The sequence below is a fragment of the Anopheles funestus genome, chromosome 2RL (genome assembly GCF_943734845.2).
Source record: "Anopheles funestus chromosome 2RL, idAnoFuneDA-416_04, whole genome shotgun sequence".
NCBI classification, from domain to species: domain Eukaryota; kingdom Metazoa; phylum Arthropoda; class Insecta; order Diptera; family Culicidae; genus Anopheles; species Anopheles funestus.
The window spans coordinates 47,555,289-47,573,905 of NC_064598.1; the positions used below are offsets into that span (position 1 = coordinate 47,555,289).

The window sequence follows — 18,617 nt, forward strand, 5'->3', positions numbered from 1 at the left end:
AGTGTTAATAGAAAAAAAACAAACTCGTTTCGACAAACTTTAGGAAGTTGTTTAAAGCACGATAACTTATCGAAATTTAAATCTCATCGATGTATTTAACATAAATTTTCATAACACCATGAACTTAAAGAAAATGTTTGATTGAAATGTAATAAAAAGTAATTTGATGTTCTTTACAAACTAACAATACATTTAACCCTAAAACAACTGAAAGCAAGCACTTGTGCAGCTCATATTGATCATATTGTTCATATTTGTCTAAAATCTAGTCCAAGATTTTGATCCTTGATGTGTACTTAACAAAAAAAATATTACAAATAAATAATTAAATCAACAATCATGTTTTTTTTTAAATTCCACCAGGTCACATCTTTTTACTAAATAAAATAAAACAAAATGAAAAATGAACATCAGTGACAACATATCTGAGCAAAAACCAGTTAGTATTTGCTTTTGTGGGAAGTTCTGTTTTGAAAATGATAAAAAAGAAAAATGAAAAAAGCTATAAACAACCATACACATTATTGAATTATTTTTCTCCTTCGAATTAATAAAAATTTATCTACTGAAATAACTCCACCGAGCATAAAATATTCTGCTAAAAACATAGAAAATACACAAACAAAACACATTTTTTATTGTTATGAAAAAATGTGTCACACATTTACAACAATAGTACAATATGCATCAATGAAAAATGAAGCTCTTCACACATCACACACGTAAATGCAAAAGCCACTCGAAGCACTTGCCCACATACAAACACACATTCCCATAAACATTGGTAATGCTTCCGGTCCATCCTAGCCGTCGCTTGACCTACCACCGGATGAGAAGAAAATCAAGTTATCCAACCGTCACACGGTGTCTCATTCTGCTGCTGCTACGCCGTGTTCGATTGCTGCCCAAACCCGCAACCACCACCAGGCGGCTCCATTACGGTGTGAAAATTCATACGCCTATCCGTGTTGCTTCGTGTGCGTACGGCTTTTACCTTCAAGCGACAAAGCACAAAGAACTTTTATCTCGTTTTTTCTTTGTTTCATCTCGCACACTCTCACCGATACTCTCACTCTCTCGCACCGCGTTTCATTTTATTGGCTTTCCCCCCCACCCCAAAACGCTCCATTCTTGGTTGCTTGTAGTACACAGTGACTGTAGCACTGCTGCCGGTAATCCTGGTGGGTTTTCCGGTTTTAAGGATACTTTACCGCTGGTGCGTTCGCTGCTTCCCCCCAAAAGCTGCCCCTGCTCTTGCATCCTTCAGTCACATGCGGCACCATCGAATGCCGTTGAAATGTGAATCCGTTTCGATTGGGCGTTAATTTATTGATCCCCTTTCGACCGGAGTAGAAACACATGCGTTGGAAACAGTTTTCCACGACAATGTGTGTGTGTGTGTGTGTGTGTGTGTGTGTGTATATGTGGGAAGTGACATTTTCCCAAACGCTCACGGATCTTATCAACTGATTATGGTCCCATAATCGGACACTAAGTGAGGCGGATCGTGGGCAAGTACCCCGGTTGTGGAACGGGTGTGTGATGGAAAGCCGGAAATTGAGTGGGCGACTGAATGTGGTTTTGCGAGACAACAAAGCCCACACTTTGTGTATGTGTGTCTGTGTTTGTGGGCCGTCGTTTTTTGTTTTTGTTTCACTTCCAACCCCACAAGTTTCGAGGAAATGTGTTTCTTTTATTGTTATTATTGTTCACTGGCATTTAGCGATTTGCTGTAATTATGATTAGATGACCTGAAAAGGAGCAAAGGCAATGAAATGGCATTGCCGTCGTATAAAAATATGCAAAACAGAGCTGATATACTTGGAAAGGTCACTTCACTGTACAAACATAGCAAAGAAGTGCTAAAAACGATGTTTGAGGAATCATTTTTATGCTTTAACTTCAATAAATAAATAATACCTCCTTTTCTGAATTTTATTAAAGCATTTCCTTAACAATTTGATGAATTAAAGAATAAATTGAAAGACATTTTGCACCACACACTATCAATTCTGTTATTTCGAAACGATACAACAAAATTAATGCAGTGAATTATGAAAACCACCTTTTTCATGGCACATAGCTTCACTTTAGTCGATTCTTCATTAAGTGCAATTGATTAGTGTTCATCAGCTTACCACCCTCTAAGCTTCAACACCTTCACCAAAATGGGCCAAAAATTACCAAAAAAAAAATACACCGCATAAAGAGAAAACCACTTCCTAGCGCAACCCTGCAAAGTGGGTCCGTTAACGGGAAAAAAGTCTTTTCCTTCTTTTATCCGCCATACAACAAAAAAAAAACACACAGAAACAACAGAACAGAAGCTTGCTTAAGTCTAGAAGCAACGCCAAACATCTTGCCCGCCAAAAGAACCTTAATTTCATTCCATCCCCGTTGTGGTTCGATTTTTTTGTTCTTTTCACATTTGACCGTGTCGGAAAAGCGTTGAAGAAGCGCTTCGAAAAATTGTGGCCCATCATCTCGGAGCGAGAGAGAAGGAGAGAGAGAGAGCGAGAGAGAACGAGTCCCATTTACCGTTTGGCTCAGGTGGAAGTTTGGTGCTTATTCCGGGGGGGGGTGGCACAGAAGTTTCGCCGCCACCATCGGCACCACCACACCCAACAGGCCCGCTTCAAACAGGTTCAATGAAATATTTCAACGTTCAACTTACGACTTACGGCGCTTACCCTCTGGCCTACCCCAAATACATTCCGCGGCATGGACAGTAGGAATGCGCACAAAATCGGTGGGATTTCACTGTTTGTAATTTATTTCTTTTATACCAATCGATGAAGACGCTTCGAATTGGCCGTTTTGGCCCGTGATGATGAGCACTAGAGAGGAAGCAAATGCTGTTGACCGCGCGTACAATGTTCGCTAGGGCGCGGAAGAAGCTTACCGATCGGTTAGATTGACTTTATTCCTTTATTCAGCTGGCCCCTCGCCGCAGCAGACATTCCCAGCAGACGTTTTGGGATGGATCCGTACCTTCTGGCCTTCCGGTACGCACACACGCAGCCACACAACATACTCGGTGTCCGGCATCGATAATGATGCTTCAATTCTCGCACGATACACTAACTTCCATTACTGTGCCGTTATCGACGATGCGTTTTGCCCCGGACATTCTTCTCACCGTGAGAATAACAGCACCGAACGGTAGGAACTAATAATGGGCAAAAATAGACAATGTGAAGCATAAATAAGTATGCCCGATAGCTGTAATGCGGGGGGTGAGGCGGGTATATCCCGCGATACGGCCGCAAGAACAGTGGTGGTTAAGCAAAAGGAAACTACGATTTGTCGCCGTCCCTTCCCTGTGTGTCTGCATTTGCACAAAGTTTTCCTTATGACAGTCTCATTTTCAAATGACAGTAATCACAACACAACAAACCCGCACCGTTTGGTTGAATACATTAATTAACAGATCGTGTAGCAGAATTGTCGACAGCGCATCAAACGGATCATACGTAATAGCTGTACTCGCGCTACCCGTGCTACAGCATGCAATCAGTCGGCATTTTGTGTCGTCTTCCCCTATCCCTTAGGGGCAGGGCCTGTTGAGTTAAATGACGGATTAAAGCAGAAACATCCGGAATGGCATTCGCCGTGTTTTAATGTATGTATAACGTTGGGATGAAAAAGTTATGTAGGACTGCAACAGCTTATCAAAGCCGTTGAACGCACGTCTTTCAACCAGGGGGTGTAGCTCAGATGGTAGAGCGCTCGCTTAGCATGTGAGAGGTACCGGGATCGATACCCGGCATCTCCAGGGAATTTTTTTCCTTTTGAACCATACGTTTATTATAGTGTTTTATTTTACAAGATTAAAACTTTTTTGGCACGAATGATGTAAAATCAGGGTAATTTAATGTAACTGTAATTAATAAAATATTTTTAATTATTTTGTTTGTTTGTATTTTTAGTCATTTCTGACCATTGCATTTAATAAAACACATTTGAAACATAGGTCACCACACGGGTATAAATAAGTGAAAGGAAATGTTTATTTTTCACATTGTTGTATAAATTTTTGTCAAAAAATCTCTTCGGGCTCAACCGGGATTTGAACCCGGGACCTCTCGCACCCAAAGCGAGAATCATACCCCTAGACCATTGAGCCACATGTCAATTTGAGCTTTCATTTTTGTTCACGCTGTAAATAGCCATTTCATATTATGATATTCCGCATTCCTTTGTGTTTATTATATGTATTGATTAAGCGTATAATCAAAACTAGTTGACAATTGGCATTCCACAGTGAGCACATGAATAACTATATTCTTTTTCCATCCAAACCAATCACAGTTCAGCAGTTCAAATAGCTCAAATGGCCTGGTTCAATTTGAATGTTTCATGTTTTTGTGATGTTATTGAATACGTTTTAATCATTTTATCTTTCATACGGTAGGTGGATCAATTTCGATTGAACTTTTTTTCTCAATTGTCTTAACCTACCTATCTTACTAAACGTAATTTTGCTACCTATAGCATATAACGTGTAATCATTATATGTTACTTAAATTGGAATCGTATATTCGTATGTAAATCGTTTACATCAAGAGCTATACAATATGTACTTACATTTAGATTAATTCTAACCCTCAAACTATTACATCACTTTATATTAAGCATCACCTTCAATCAAATAGATTCAAACTTTCGTACATTTCTGTTCTGCAGTCTTTCGGTGCTTTCTATTTTCTCTATTCTTTCTAACCAGAAAGCTCACTTTTTCAAGAAATGCTCTGTACTTATCTGTACCTATTCACACTAACGTTTTCCAAATTTGACGTCGTCAATGGTAGTTTCAACAGTGTTAAGGATAAATGAGACGTCAATATTACAGTGTCAAAACAGCATCATAGGCAAAATCATTCTTACTTGCTAGGCGATCATCATACTGTGAAACCCTGCGATAAGTTATTACTTTGCCTTATCTATTGCATTGCAACAATTAAAAACGTCTATGTACGAATCAAAGAAGATTTACTAATTATCATATACTTTGACTATTTCAAAATTGAAATGACATTCTCCTATACTCCTTCAAAATGGTGTACAGCAAAAAACTATCATGGGCTCAACCGGGATTTGAACCCGGGACCTCTCGCACCCAAAGCGAGAATCATACCCCTAGACCATTGAGCCACGTGACTAAAGCTATCTCAAGTTCCTTCTTCAGCCCATATGATTTCATTAAAATGAGGCCAATCGCAGCCTCCTCGAGCGATATTGAATGTTATACATTCAGATGCGTACAATCGAACTTACACAACACTTAACGACACTCACATACTCTCATGAAACATGGCCAATCAAATTACCTTCTTGCTCGAATGATTTCAATAGATTACAATGCAAACATTTATGATCGAAAGATTTTAAAGGTGTGATCAAATTAAATCCATTTATCTATGTCTTTTAATTGTATATTAGGAAAAGTTTAATGTTTAGTTTCGAAGTATAATACAACACAGAGCAGAATTTGGTGTAACCAGACATCACAAGTATCCATTACCGAATTATATTAACTTTGATAACTTGGTAAGCATCATACACATTTAAAGGTTTGTATAAGACTTGGTCTTTGAATATAGACAGCAACTAGTTTATCTTAAAACCGACTAATAGTTTAGTGTATATTGCTTCATAAAATACAAACACGGAGGTTGGACAGAGCAAAAAAGTATTTTTGGAGATGCCGGGTATCGATCCCGGTACCTCTCACATGCTAAGCGAGCGCTCTACCATCTGAGCTACACCCCCGTGTCTTTTGCTCGCGCTATTCTCGCACAATAAAACCTTGCCCAATTCACTCATGTCCCAGTGCTCGGAGTTTGGTGGTGGCTTTATACATTAAACATTACGTTAACCATCCACCGACCAAACCTAAGCATATTTACCGTTTATCAGCAGCTGTAGTGCACGTTTCTCCGCTATCGTCATACCCATGCGCTGCAACACTCCTTCATCCACCGATGTACCGATGAAGCGATAAAAGACACCGACTACCACCATCACCACCATCACCTGGCGAGCAGTGAAGAAGGGCAACCAGAAAAGACTCGGCGAGTGGTTCATCGTACTTGTACACGGGAGCAGCGTTGACGGTGGCTGAAGTACAGCGATGTGGAAAAATAGGCAACGAGCGGAAGAGCAGGGCACACAAATCCCACTCTACTTTCGGGTTCTCATCTTTTTCCATGCTGATCTGGAATCGGCAGCCTCCTTCTTCGCACCGCTTCTTCTACCCGGCCACTATACGGTCCATCGTCAATCTGCGTCTCACTCACATCTCATACCGGCTGTAGCGCGTCGTGTTGGTGCGCGCTCTCAATGGCATATAGGAGCTGTTGATGCTCGTAGCAGCACGTACACATGCCATGACGGGCGGGAACCGTAGGTAGGTATGGTTGGTGGACCGTATTTTAGTTCGTTCATACGTTCATTCTTTGGTTTCAACATCGGCAAGAATTGTACAACATCGTCTTCATGTTAGCGCATCCCATCAGGCGCGCCGCCGGTACTGGCCACTCTGGATTGTGGAGGGTTGGAATTTCTCTCGCAGCGCAGCATATTCGACGGAAATGAGGGCAACATTTTTTATGCACTGAATTGACCCTTCGCACAAGGCGCACCATGAGCGTGGAAGGGAGGACGCATGGGAGAGCAAGCGCACAACCGGTAAAGCAGTAGCACAGCAGTGGAGAATTGATATTTCACCGAGGGGTTTTTTTATCCCCTTTGAAACTTTGCGCTTCCTTCCGTGTGGAAGTCAACGATATACCATGATGATGATGATGATGATGATGACGATGATGCTGTTGCTGATGCTGGTGTTCGCCTGAAAAGGTTGTGCAGACGATGAACGAGTCCGCTTCGCATCTTCAAACAACCACCCCCAGCCAGCCAGCCAGCCAGCCAGCGATCGGCACACCATTTTCGTTCGGGGAGTTAATTTTGATTTGTGAAGTGAAACTCATTAATTTTGGTTTAACATTTTGACAAACGGAGCACGGAGTCTTCGCCCGTGCTCATCGTGTGCAGCGCGGTAGTTCTCTTTTTCAACTTCGGAACCACCACCATTCCCGGAAGGATGCACGATTACGTGCCGTGAGGTGGTGATGAAAAATTAGTTTTGCCATGTTTCCACGCAACCATTTTGCCAAAAAGGTGGAAAGGGCTGTTTTCGTAACAAGGAAAATATTAATCACGAGAATTGAAACCTCGATCGAGATAAGGGCAGAAATTGTCGAATTTGTAAACTGTGACTATCAAACTGGATCAAACGATTAAAGAACGATTTTTGGGGGTGTAACACATAAAACGGTACGGTAGGATAGAAAATTCATGCAAGTATGATTAGTACAAAGTTTAATCCTCAGTGTCTATAGAAAGCTATTAGAACCACACAGTTTACTGTAACGCTTTGTAACACTCTTTTTGTGGTTTGCTCATTTCCGCCCGAAGTTGTTATTTGTTTACTTGAACAGGAAAATTTTAATAAACGAGTTTCAAAGGGAATTTAATTGTTTGGTTTAAATAGTAAAGTAGATTTATTTACTTGATATTACAATTACTGTGCCGTAACCGTTACAGCCGTTACAATTTTAATTTCCGTTTTGCTAGTTTTTTTTCAGTGTTTATTTCGTAAAAACTAGTCAAATTCAAAGAATATTTTTATATGATACAAAAGTTTAGCCTTTTGCTATATTCCATAACATAGAAACAAAAAGTTTATCATATTTTTATAGATGATATTGCCGTTACCAAGTGAAAGAAAAATGTGTAATGATTTTTTTAAAGTTTAAATATTAAGCGTTGTACCCACTTCAAGTAATTGATAAAAGCCACCACATACGGAGTAATTTAATGATTGATTATGAAACATTTACAGAGTTCAACTGCGGAATAAAGAGATTCCCTATACAAAAACAAAGTGAAAATTAGCAAAAGAAGCCTAAAATAAAAAAAAATTAACAACAGAAACATCTGTCTTCTCAACGAATTAAACTGGCCGTCAATAATATTGGAACGTAAGCGTCAAACGTATTTTTGACCATCTGATTGTCCCACCTGACAGTGTAACGAACAGTTGAACTGTGAATAATGTTGAATGTTCACCATAATTTCCTTTCATTTATAATTACGCGCACTTTGCATCGTTTGCGCACCCTTGGCAGGTTTTGATTAATTACATGTATATGCAAAGCAAAAGAAAGAAAAAACTCTTCCAGACCTTACCAAATGTAAACAAACGACCGAAAATAAAAAAAAAAAACGCAAAACATGCGATTGATTTGATAACACATGGTTGTTTTGTTGCTCTCTTCTGTTTATCCACGAAGGATGGCCGTCGTCGTTATTTAGCATTTTGCTAATTTGCGATAACGGGAGTTTTGGAACCACTCGAAAGAAAGAAAGCGGGGGAAAATATGCAAACGAATCCAAATATCGTCCAACGAAGAAAAACGGGAACCAACCATTAATATGAACGCGAAATGTGTAGCCGATCGCGAAGATCGTGCCGGGTGGAATTTCGATCTTCTCAAGCAAATCACAAATCCCTTCCCGAATCTCTCCCTTGTTGGTCATCTTGTTCACTAGTTGGGTAAAAAGGTTCTTCCAAATACTATCGTGATAAAAGCCACATTCACACACATACAAAAAACATATTTATAGGGGAGTCTACAGTGACTGCAGAAAACTAAATAATAATAAAAAAAAATGTTGCTAACTGTACTTAATGCTTGCGATGTAATAACTCTCGTATGCGGTTGTTCGAATTACCTTTCTTTTCTAGCCTTTCCCCCCCCCCCCCCCCTCTCTCTCTCTCTCTCTCGCTCTTTCTATCTCTCTCCTTTCTTGTTCTCTTTATCTCTCTGTGCTTGTATTTTCCACCCATCTGGTGGAATGGCTTTAACCCCGCGAAGATGTTAACCGTGCGGCTTATATTCCCATTTGTTGCCGCCTTTTGTCTGTTGTTCCGCATTTCGCGTCGCGCTACCTTCAATGAATGTCGTCATAGTTACCGCACGCTACCGGGTTTTTTTTCTTTAAAGGAAAAAAAAGCTTACCCGAAAGAGGGAGAGAAAATGTCCGTACGAAACGTGAGCGAGAGAAGAAAAAAAAGCTCACACGCGAAGATGTACAACGCGCGACCAGATGATGATGATGATGATAATGATGATGTGCATCACCACCACAGTCGGTGGTTGTTCACCGTGGGCCATTCTCCCTTTCTTTCAATACGATTTCAAACGCTGGATGTTTTTTTTTTTTTTTTGCTTCCCCGCAGTGGTGGTAGATTACTGTGATTAACCGTTCTTTTTTGTCATCTGTTTCAGATACACACTGAACGGAAGGTGAATAAAAGCATTTTAGAATGTGCATCGGAATGTGTCCTTTGGTTGTCGGAAAGTGTGGCGTTGCTAATACCCCTTGTAATCGACAGGTTTGCTGGATTTGTGGACCGTGTTTTCTAATTGATAAAATAATTGTAGCCACGTGTGTGTGTTTTTTTTACACAACTGGGAACCAATTAATTTAACACTGGTTTTTCCTGAAAACTAAAAATAATTTCACTCAGTTGTATAACAACAACAAAGTTTAAAACAATTCTATAACAAGACAATGACAACGAGATAAAGAAATAAGTAAATTATTTCACCTAATAAACTTCCATTTTTCATTGTAGCAATTCAAGTTTTTGCTTAACTTTTACACAAATAGTTGATGTGTGTAACGTTATTAAAGTTCTATTTCCAAGCGACACATGGGGCTTGGACCGAATTCAAATCTAACTACCATAGCTATGCTAATTGGAAAAGAACACAGAGACACACCCCTCTTGGAAGCGCCACTGTTATGCTAAATGGTCAACCGACACCGGCTTCAACAATTCTCACTCTCCGATGGCTCAACACACTCACAAGCAGGAATTTGCTTTATAAAAGGTATAATTTTCTCACCACAGAACACGAACTGTTATACGATGCGTGACGACCAGAATGTTATGTTTGTTTCTATATATTAAAACACTAAAACTGTTTCATTTTTTCTCTATACTATTAAAATAGTTTTACACGTTAAATAAGGAGCGTAAGTAGTAGATTAAACGGCATTTAAAAATTTATATAACAACATCGTTTAAAAAGTTTCAACCGAGTATGCCCGGTATAAGGCAAAGTACAAGGAAGAAATGCTTTGTGAAAATTGTACACTTAGGCCTTTCATTACAGGCTGAGAATACGTCTAAATGCCGTAATAATTAATTATAAATAAAAATAAAATCGTTTTAAAAATATTAGAAATTAAATTTTTTCAAATATCTTAATTGATTCGAATTGAAAAAGGCTTCTCTTAAGATAAAGCAATTTTACTTAAGTTTGAACATACATTCCTACATACAGAATTCAAACTAACATATTATTTTGATATCGAAAAGCCGTGGTCGAACACTATCAATAGACGACAAAAATAAATGCACTCCAGCGCAACACGCCAGATACATACGTTAACACCTCCAAATCCAACCATTGCAGCATTCCGCAACGATGGGGAATTAACAAGCCCAGCGTCCCAGACCATCCCAACCGGGTGTGCGAATGTGTGCCAAGCACCAAATCCACCAGATGCTGGCTTCATGTCATGTAGCGCAACCAACGTGTGCACGAACCGGTACGGATCTCTCGCCCGTTCGAACAATGAAGCTGTGAAAGGATTAGTGCTAAGCGGTTCGAGGCAAAGCGACAGACACGCAAGTGGACACCATACGCATCGACACAAATTAGAAGGCCATCGCGGGGTCGTTACTGAGCAGCAGCAAACCGCAAACCGCCGGCTACCGGTAGCAAAGGTGAAGGTTGAATGGAAAACCGTCCGATCCGGCTGCTAATGTTCTGGTGACTAAAATAACCCAACACACACACACACACATGGGCACAAGCAGCCAACATGAAGAAAGGAAACATGTCCTTTACGGGTGGTACCGTTGTTGGGTTCGCCACTTGATCACCGATGGAATCACAATACAAAGACACACACGTTTTTGCAGTATGTGTACAAGTTTAGGTAAAGCTTTCGCTCTTGGTAGTGAAATGCTGCAGTCTATTATTTGACAACGTGATACGTGCACTTTGTCCCGGTGCAATACGGCCAAGCACAAGATTAGCATAATAAGAGATGGATTTGCAGTGGAATAACGGATGAGTTTCTGAGGCACACTGCACAGCGAGCAGAATGGCCGAGTAATTGTTATTTAGTTTAACAATTGTTATACCGCCGAGGTTTTACATTCAAAATTTTCTTTTATCGATGGTTTTACTTTCTACAATATTTAAATGATTTTAAAAAGTTTTTTTTTATATTATTTTAGAAATAACAAAGCTAATAATCGATATAATCAATCAATCATCGACATAATAAACCCTTTCACAGTATCTGGACTTTTGGAAAAAAAGGCTGAAAAAGTTGTCACTGGTTTTTGTGTGTGATTTTTTAAAGATAATGCTTTTAATTTGGAAAAAAAACATTATGCCTTATATTATATTTCCATCCTTTCTTTCTTTTTCTTTTTTTGATAACAATGATCGGCATGCAGCGCAATGTAAAGTTGGCAAAAGAGTTTAATAATAGTTACTTTTATATAAAATTGGTTTAAGTTTATTTTTTATTTTTTCCTGTAGAACGGCCTGGCCGTATTGATATTGTTTTAACTTTCATTTAATAAAAATTTTAAATTGTTTGTTCTTTATAAATTACAAAATTTCAAAGCATTCATTGCTCAGTACCGTTTTATCAGTAGCCAAATAATTATGGACCGTTGCGGTATTTTTCCGCATTTATTCCTAAGCGACTGAAACATTTTACATTCGCAAGTTTCAATTTTGTCAATTATTGACAATTGTCAATGGAAGGAATTATTTTTATAATACTTTTTATACTACTAAATATTGTTCTACTTCGTTTTCCTCAAATAATATATTCCCATAAGACGTAAATTCATTCATTTAAGATACAGTCAATCGCTAGGAACGAGCGAAACTTCCTAATGAGATTTGGTACCGGTCTTGTAGTGTGTGAACATAACTAGCCACTTATTAACCAAACGTTGAAAAAATTAAAATTCATATTGGTGAAATGAAATAATGTTTTTTAAAGAAATTATTTTTGTAAATTCTGCTTTCATCGCACCAGTTTAACAGTAGAAGATATTATAATTACCCGCTAAATTTATTACTGTTAATCGAAATTCACTTGCCGGAGATTGAAGCATCTTTGTGCAATAATACCCGATTGTGTCAATAAGTTAATCAAAACATCGTACGAATCGAAGAAAAAAAAACAAAGCCAGCTCCACAAACGATTATAAATTAATCAATGACAGCAGCGAGTTTGTCACCAAAAGCACTTTAAAGCCCTCGACTGACTGATGCTCACACACTGACATTGACCTACCTTCCCCATCGGTTCCGTTTCCTAAGAACAACTCAAAAAAAAAAACCGGTGTATCCTTTCCACAATTCACTCGGTCCATGCAGACCGGTCTGCGGTTTCCCTGTGCAGTGTGGTGTGTTGAATCCTTTCGCAACAGCAAAGGGCAAAACACCAAACAAACGGACACAACCGTGGAAAGGCAACCGTCGCTGGCATCCCAACAAAGATTGACTTCCATTTCTCGTGCAAAATAAATTACTTGACTCGCTTACTCCTTGTTCCACATCGCTTCATCATCAACCCACCCGAACGGCGAACGGTGCTCGCCTTCTATCACTGGTTGCAGGTGGATCATAACACCCTTCGGAGTTCGAAGCACCGCAACCTCTCCACTCGTAAAGTGAGCTGCCCCACCCGGATCTCCCTAGCCCCAAAAGCCACAAGCTCATGGGGGATTGAAAGTCGTTTGAAGAAGGTCACAGGAAGATTTTGGACACAAAATGGCGACTACGGGTGGGTTAGAAGCTTGTGGAGCAAAGAGTTATCCCTAAGAGGTCGGGCAAAGCAAAAGTGTAAGCACCAAACAGTGGTGGCACGGGATGGCCCAAACACAAAGAGTTGGCAAGAATGTTTTAGAAACATTAAATATGCGCACACCCACACACACACACAAACGTCCATACACTTTTCATTGAGTCAGGCAAGGTAGGGCAATAAAAAGAGAAGCAGCACAAGCAAGTTCGTTCGTTTCGTCGTGAACCCTGTCTGTATTACGGCTGACGCGAGTAGTGCTTTAAAATGCTCTCCTTTTCTCCACGCTATAGTTGCTCGTGCAGCTAACATTTAAACACCACACAACCAGAAGCGTCAATTTGCGGAAATGAGCTTGATTTTGTTAACACACGTGAAAAGCACCATATCCTTTTCCAGCCCCCGATTTTGGCAACAAACTCACTTCCCCCAAAACCGGGAAGGTTCGCCTGAAATGGCTAACACGGCACCGGGACGAAAGGGAATGATATCCGCATGTTACTATTGATGGAAAAGGCAGAGAGAGAGATATCGAATGAGAGAGAAAAGAAGCGAGAACGAGTCCTGCCACCTGTAGAGAGTGAAAGAGAGCGATAAAATAAACGATTGCTCCACACCAGTTGGGGTGGGTAAAATCATTTTCATCATATTGAGAGATTCCTGCTTCGTCCAGAACGACAAAGGAACCGTACAGAATTTCCACAATCCATCCCCCCCCCCCCCCTCACTCCCCGCACACCCCCTCTCGCCCCACAACCCATCCCCAATGTAGTGCTTCTACTTTCTAACGGCGGAGGAGAAGTTTACGCAACTAAGCAGCGGAGGAAGGCTTTTTTGGATGCGATACAACAACCGACAATGAATGGTTCCCATAACAGCGCGTGAAAGACCATTCAGGCCGGTCTGAAGAACGGTCTGAAGAAAGCGACAAAACAGTGAGAAAGAGCAAGCACAAAGATAGAGCAGCAGTAGCATTCCGAAAGCATTTTTTTTGCGTGTTGCGATGCTTGCTGCTGTTCCGTGCCAATATTGCTCGCTTATTGGACAAGCACGTTTACGCCCAACGTCCACGGGGGCTCTATATTGGCTAGAGCGGCAGCTCCAACAAATGGGACTTCTTGTCCGAAATCGGCTTGTTGATTATGGTTTTCCCGTTAGCGTAGCGTTGCCGCTGGCAGTAAAGAAAGGATGTGCGTGTGTACACCTTGCGCACCCACTTACCAGTTTTCGTTTCGCTTTCACTACCAAAGCAACACACCTTCAGTAAAGTCTCTGGAATAAATCAAATTAGTAACGTATCGTTGATGTTCGTGTTTCGGGCATTCTAACAGCGGGCTTATAAACAGTCGCTGAACTGTTTCATTACAATTAATTATGATTACTGTAACGTTAAAAATGTGGTACATAAATTTAAGTACGAACATTAGGTGATACGGCGAGACAGTGGAGCCATGGAGACGCCCGGTAGTTGATGAAAATAAGTGACTAACAATATTTAGTTTTCTTCGTTAGTGTTAACATTTGCATATTTTTTGTAAATAAAAACACTTAATGCATTCTTTGTTAAATTCTAACTTTTTTTATGAAAACTAAATCGTCAAATTGAGTATTTTACTACAACTTAGAAAGGTGCTCTACGGTTCTCCATCGGTTAAAAAGATAATTCAGTAAAAACAGTAAAACACGAAATTAAATTAGTCTGCTTTTTCGATCCATTCTTCTAATCGTATCACAAACATCATAAACGAACCAAGAAAAACTGATGAGAAAACAAAAACCGATCGATTAGATACGATAATGCAACGGGGAAAATCAAACCCATACACCTACAAAACACCAACATGTGCTCACGAACGCATAAAACACCCCGGGGAAAACTAAAAATCTCTTCACCAAAAAACACAAAAGAGCTTGAAGCTCGGTGTCAAATCGCTTGGGAGTAGCATTAGCTATTCCTTACAGAAGCAAGAAAGTGAAGAAAATGGAATTGAAAAATCCGCTCATTTGGTTGAATAGATAAGCGCACGGTGAATCTAGTAAAATCATTCGAAATAAAAGAGTGAATATTCAGTGTCCATTCCATTTATGCGAATATAATTCGGTAACTTTGGGGAAAAAATCTCTTTTAACTAGTTTGACCCTATCATTGACGTAAAGGTGAATACAAATGTGAACAGGATCCTGCCATTTCCTGACTTGCCTTTCGGTCGAAAGCTACCAAGATTACTTCAGGATCTTGGCCTCCAGAGGTGCTCTTTGACAATGACTTTAGTTATTTACTAACGTGGCACAAAAATAGGATTATTTGTAACTAAAAGTTTTTGCATTTCGGACCAATATGTCCTTACAAGTGTAAACACTGTATTTGAGTCTGTGTGTATTGGTTGGCAGTTAAAAACTCTCCGGTCAATTAATTTCTCCTCCACTCACAGAATAGCGTAAACGAAGAACGTCGTGGAAAATTGAATTTAAAATATTTTTGTTTAGGTTTGCATGCTGCGGTTGGGTTTTCAGACGAACATGAAAATCTTAGGGGGAAGCAATTTACTCTATATTCTACTTTACTCGTTTGTTTCCAGTTACTTTCACTCGATTGCGATTGTGACGAATACTAGTACGTGTGAGCAGCAAACTTGTTGCAAGGGAAATATTTCTTTTTGCTCTACTCGACCCACAAACGGTCGTATTAGATGTAGGAAGCAAGCCCATTTGGCAAGTAGTTCATGCAGTAAGTGATTGTTTCATGAATTGCATTATATGCTCTTGCAACTCAAATAAGCATTTTTTATTCAGATAGAACGGCCTTGCCGTATTGATAATAAGCAAATAAGCATTTAACAGTGTTAAATAAACTGCGCCTAATTGAAACAGTATTAAATGGTTTGAAATCAATCCACACCCTAGTTAGACCTTTCAAAATTTGAGAATTTAATTGTGGTCTCATAATTTGAATAACTCTACACTGAAGATTCATATGAATGACGCTTTTCAAAAGATTAAAAAAAACGCAAAACTAATCTTTTGCTTTTTTTCGTATGCAAGGATTTGACTCCGACTATGTGATACGAATAAATCTCGTTAGCCAGTAATGGCAGAGAGTGGTATATCAATTAATGGGAGTGGGTCACCTAAACGAATCCATAACAATCGTTTAAAATGGTTTTGTAACATTCAGAGTACCTCAAACTAATGTTTCCGGCACTGTTACAAGTGAATTTTCGTGTAGCTGCACAATTGTTTCACACTCTTTGGTTCTCACTTTATTTGTACTGATGTACACTCACTCGCTAACAACGAACCAATAAAATAATTCAATTGCGATGACGGTTGCATTGCGTTTTTCATTGAATGATTATTTTGTTCTTGTTTCATGGCAAAAGCAAGGAACACTGTTGCTACATATTTGTAACAGCCACGAAGCAATGCAATGCTCAGGGCTACCCTTATACGCTGGTACAAAAGTCAAAGGGAAAACAACTCGTGCAGACGACACTCACTTTTGCAACTCAAATAACCATTTCAACGTGCGTCTCTTACACATTGACGGGTGGTGTAATGGTAGTGGCGCTGATCAATAACACGAGAGGACCAATACCAGAACCCATCTTTTGCTTTTTTTCGTATGCAAGGATTTGACTGCGGCTATGTGATACGAATAAATCTCGTTAGCCAGACATGGCAGAGAGTGGTATATCAATTAAAGGGAGTGAGCCACCTAAACGAATCCTTAACAATCGTTTAAAATGGTTTTGTAACATTTAGAGTACCTCAAACTAATGTTTTCGGTACTGTTACAAGTGAATTTTCGTGTAGATGCACAATTGTTTCACACTCTTTGGTTCTCACTTTATTTGTACTGATGTACACTCACTCGCTAACAATTGCGTTTTTCATTGAATGATTATTTTGTTCTTGTTTCATGGCAAAAGCAAGGAACACTGTTGCTACATATTTGTAACAGCCACGAAACAATGCAATGCTCAGGGTTACTCTTATGCGCTGGTACAAAAGTCAAAGGGAAAACAACTCGTGCAGGCGACACTCACATCTGCAACTCAAATAACCATTTCAACGTGCGTCTCTTACACATTGACGGGTGGTGTAATGGTAGTGGCGCTGATCAATAACACGAGAGGACCAATACCAGAACCCATCTTTTGCTTTTTTCGTATGCAAGGATTTGACTGCGGCTATGTGATACGAATAAATCTCGTTAGCCAGACATGGCAGAGAGTGGTATATCAATTAAAGGGAGTGAGCCACCTAAACGAATCCCTAACAATCGTTTAAAATGGTTTTGTAACATTCAGAGTACCTCAAACTAATGTTTTCGGTACTGTTACAAGTGAATTTTCGTGTAGATGCACAATTGTTTCACACTCTTTGGTTCTCACTTTATTTGTACTGATGTACACTCACTCGCTAACAATTGCGTTTTTCATTGAATGATTATTTTGTTCTTGTTTCATGGCAAAAGCAAGGAACACTGTTGCTACATATTTGTAACAGCCACGAAACAATGCAATGCTCAGGGTTACTCTTATGCGCTGGTACAAAAGTCAAAGGGAAAACAACTCGTGCAGGCGACACTCACATCTGCAACTCAAATAACCATTTCAACGTGCGTCTCTTACACATTGACGGGTGGTGTAATGGTAGTGGCGCTGATCAATAACACGAGAGAGGACCAATACCAGAACCCATCTTTTGCTTTTTTTCGTATGCAAGGATTTGACTGCGGCTATGTGATACGAATAAATCTCGTTAGCCAGACATGGCAGAGAGTGGTATATCAATTAAAGGGAGTGAGCCACCTAAACGAATCCTTAACAATCGTTTAAAATGGTTTTGTAACATTCAGAGTACCTCAAACTAATGTTTTCGGTACTGTTACAAGTGAATTTTCGTGTAGATGCACAATTGTTTCACACTCTTTGGTTCTCACTTTATTTGTACTGATGTACACTCACTCGCTAACAATTGCGTTTTTCATTGAATGATTATTTTGTTCTTGTTTCATAGCAAAAGCAAGAAACACTGTTGCTACATATTTGTAACAGCCACGAAGCAATGCAATGCTCAGGGCTACCCTTATACGCTGGTACAAAAGTCAAAGGGAAAACAACTCGTGCAGACGACACTCACTTTTGCAACTCAAATAACCATTTCAACGTGCGTCTGTTACACATTGACGGGTGGTGTAATGGTAGTGGCGCTGATCAATAACACGAGAGGACCAATACCAGAACCCATCTTTTGCTTTTTTTCGTATGCAAGGATTTGACTGCGGCTATGTGATACGAATAAATCTCGTTAGCCAGACATGGCAGAGAGTGGTATATCAATTAAAGGGAGTGAGCCACCTAAACGAATCCTTAACAATCGTTTAAAATGGTTTTGTAACATTCAGAGTACCTCAAACTAATGTTTTCGGTACTGTTACAAGTGAATTTTCGTGTAGATGCACAATTGTTTCACACTCTTTGGTTCTCACTTTATTTGTACTGATGTACACTCACTCGCTAACAATTGCGTTTTTCATTGAATGATTATTTTGTTCTTGTTTCATGGCAAAAGCAAGGAACACTGTTGCTACATATTTGTAACAGCCACGAAACAATGCAATGCTCAGGGTTACTCTT

At 39.6% G+C, this 18,617-nt stretch overlaps 4 non-coding genes across 4 annotated transcripts; 1 reads left to right on the forward strand and 3 right to left on the reverse strand.

Moving 5' to 3' along the window:
• The first annotated feature begins 3,702 nt into the window (after nt 1-3,702).
• On the forward strand, nt 3,703-3,775 carry Trnaa-agc (transfer RNA alanine (anticodon AGC)). The gene has a single exon. It is a non-coding gene; the product is annotated as a tRNA-Ala (tRNA).
• A 279-nt stretch (nt 3,776-4,054) lies between these two features.
• On the reverse strand, nt 4,055-4,126 carry Trnap-ugg (transfer RNA proline (anticodon UGG)). The gene has a single exon. It is a non-coding gene; the product is annotated as a tRNA-Pro (tRNA).
• Nucleotides 4,127-5,082: 956 nt separating this feature from the next.
• Nucleotides 5,083-5,154, reverse strand: Trnap-ugg (transfer RNA proline (anticodon UGG)). The gene has a single exon. It is a non-coding gene; the product is annotated as a tRNA-Pro (tRNA).
• Nucleotides 5,155-5,699: 545 nt separating this feature from the next.
• Nucleotides 5,700-5,772, reverse strand: Trnaa-agc (transfer RNA alanine (anticodon AGC)). Its single transcript has one exon. It is a non-coding gene; the product is annotated as a tRNA-Ala (tRNA).
• Nucleotides 5,773-18,617: the final 12,845 nt, after the last annotated feature.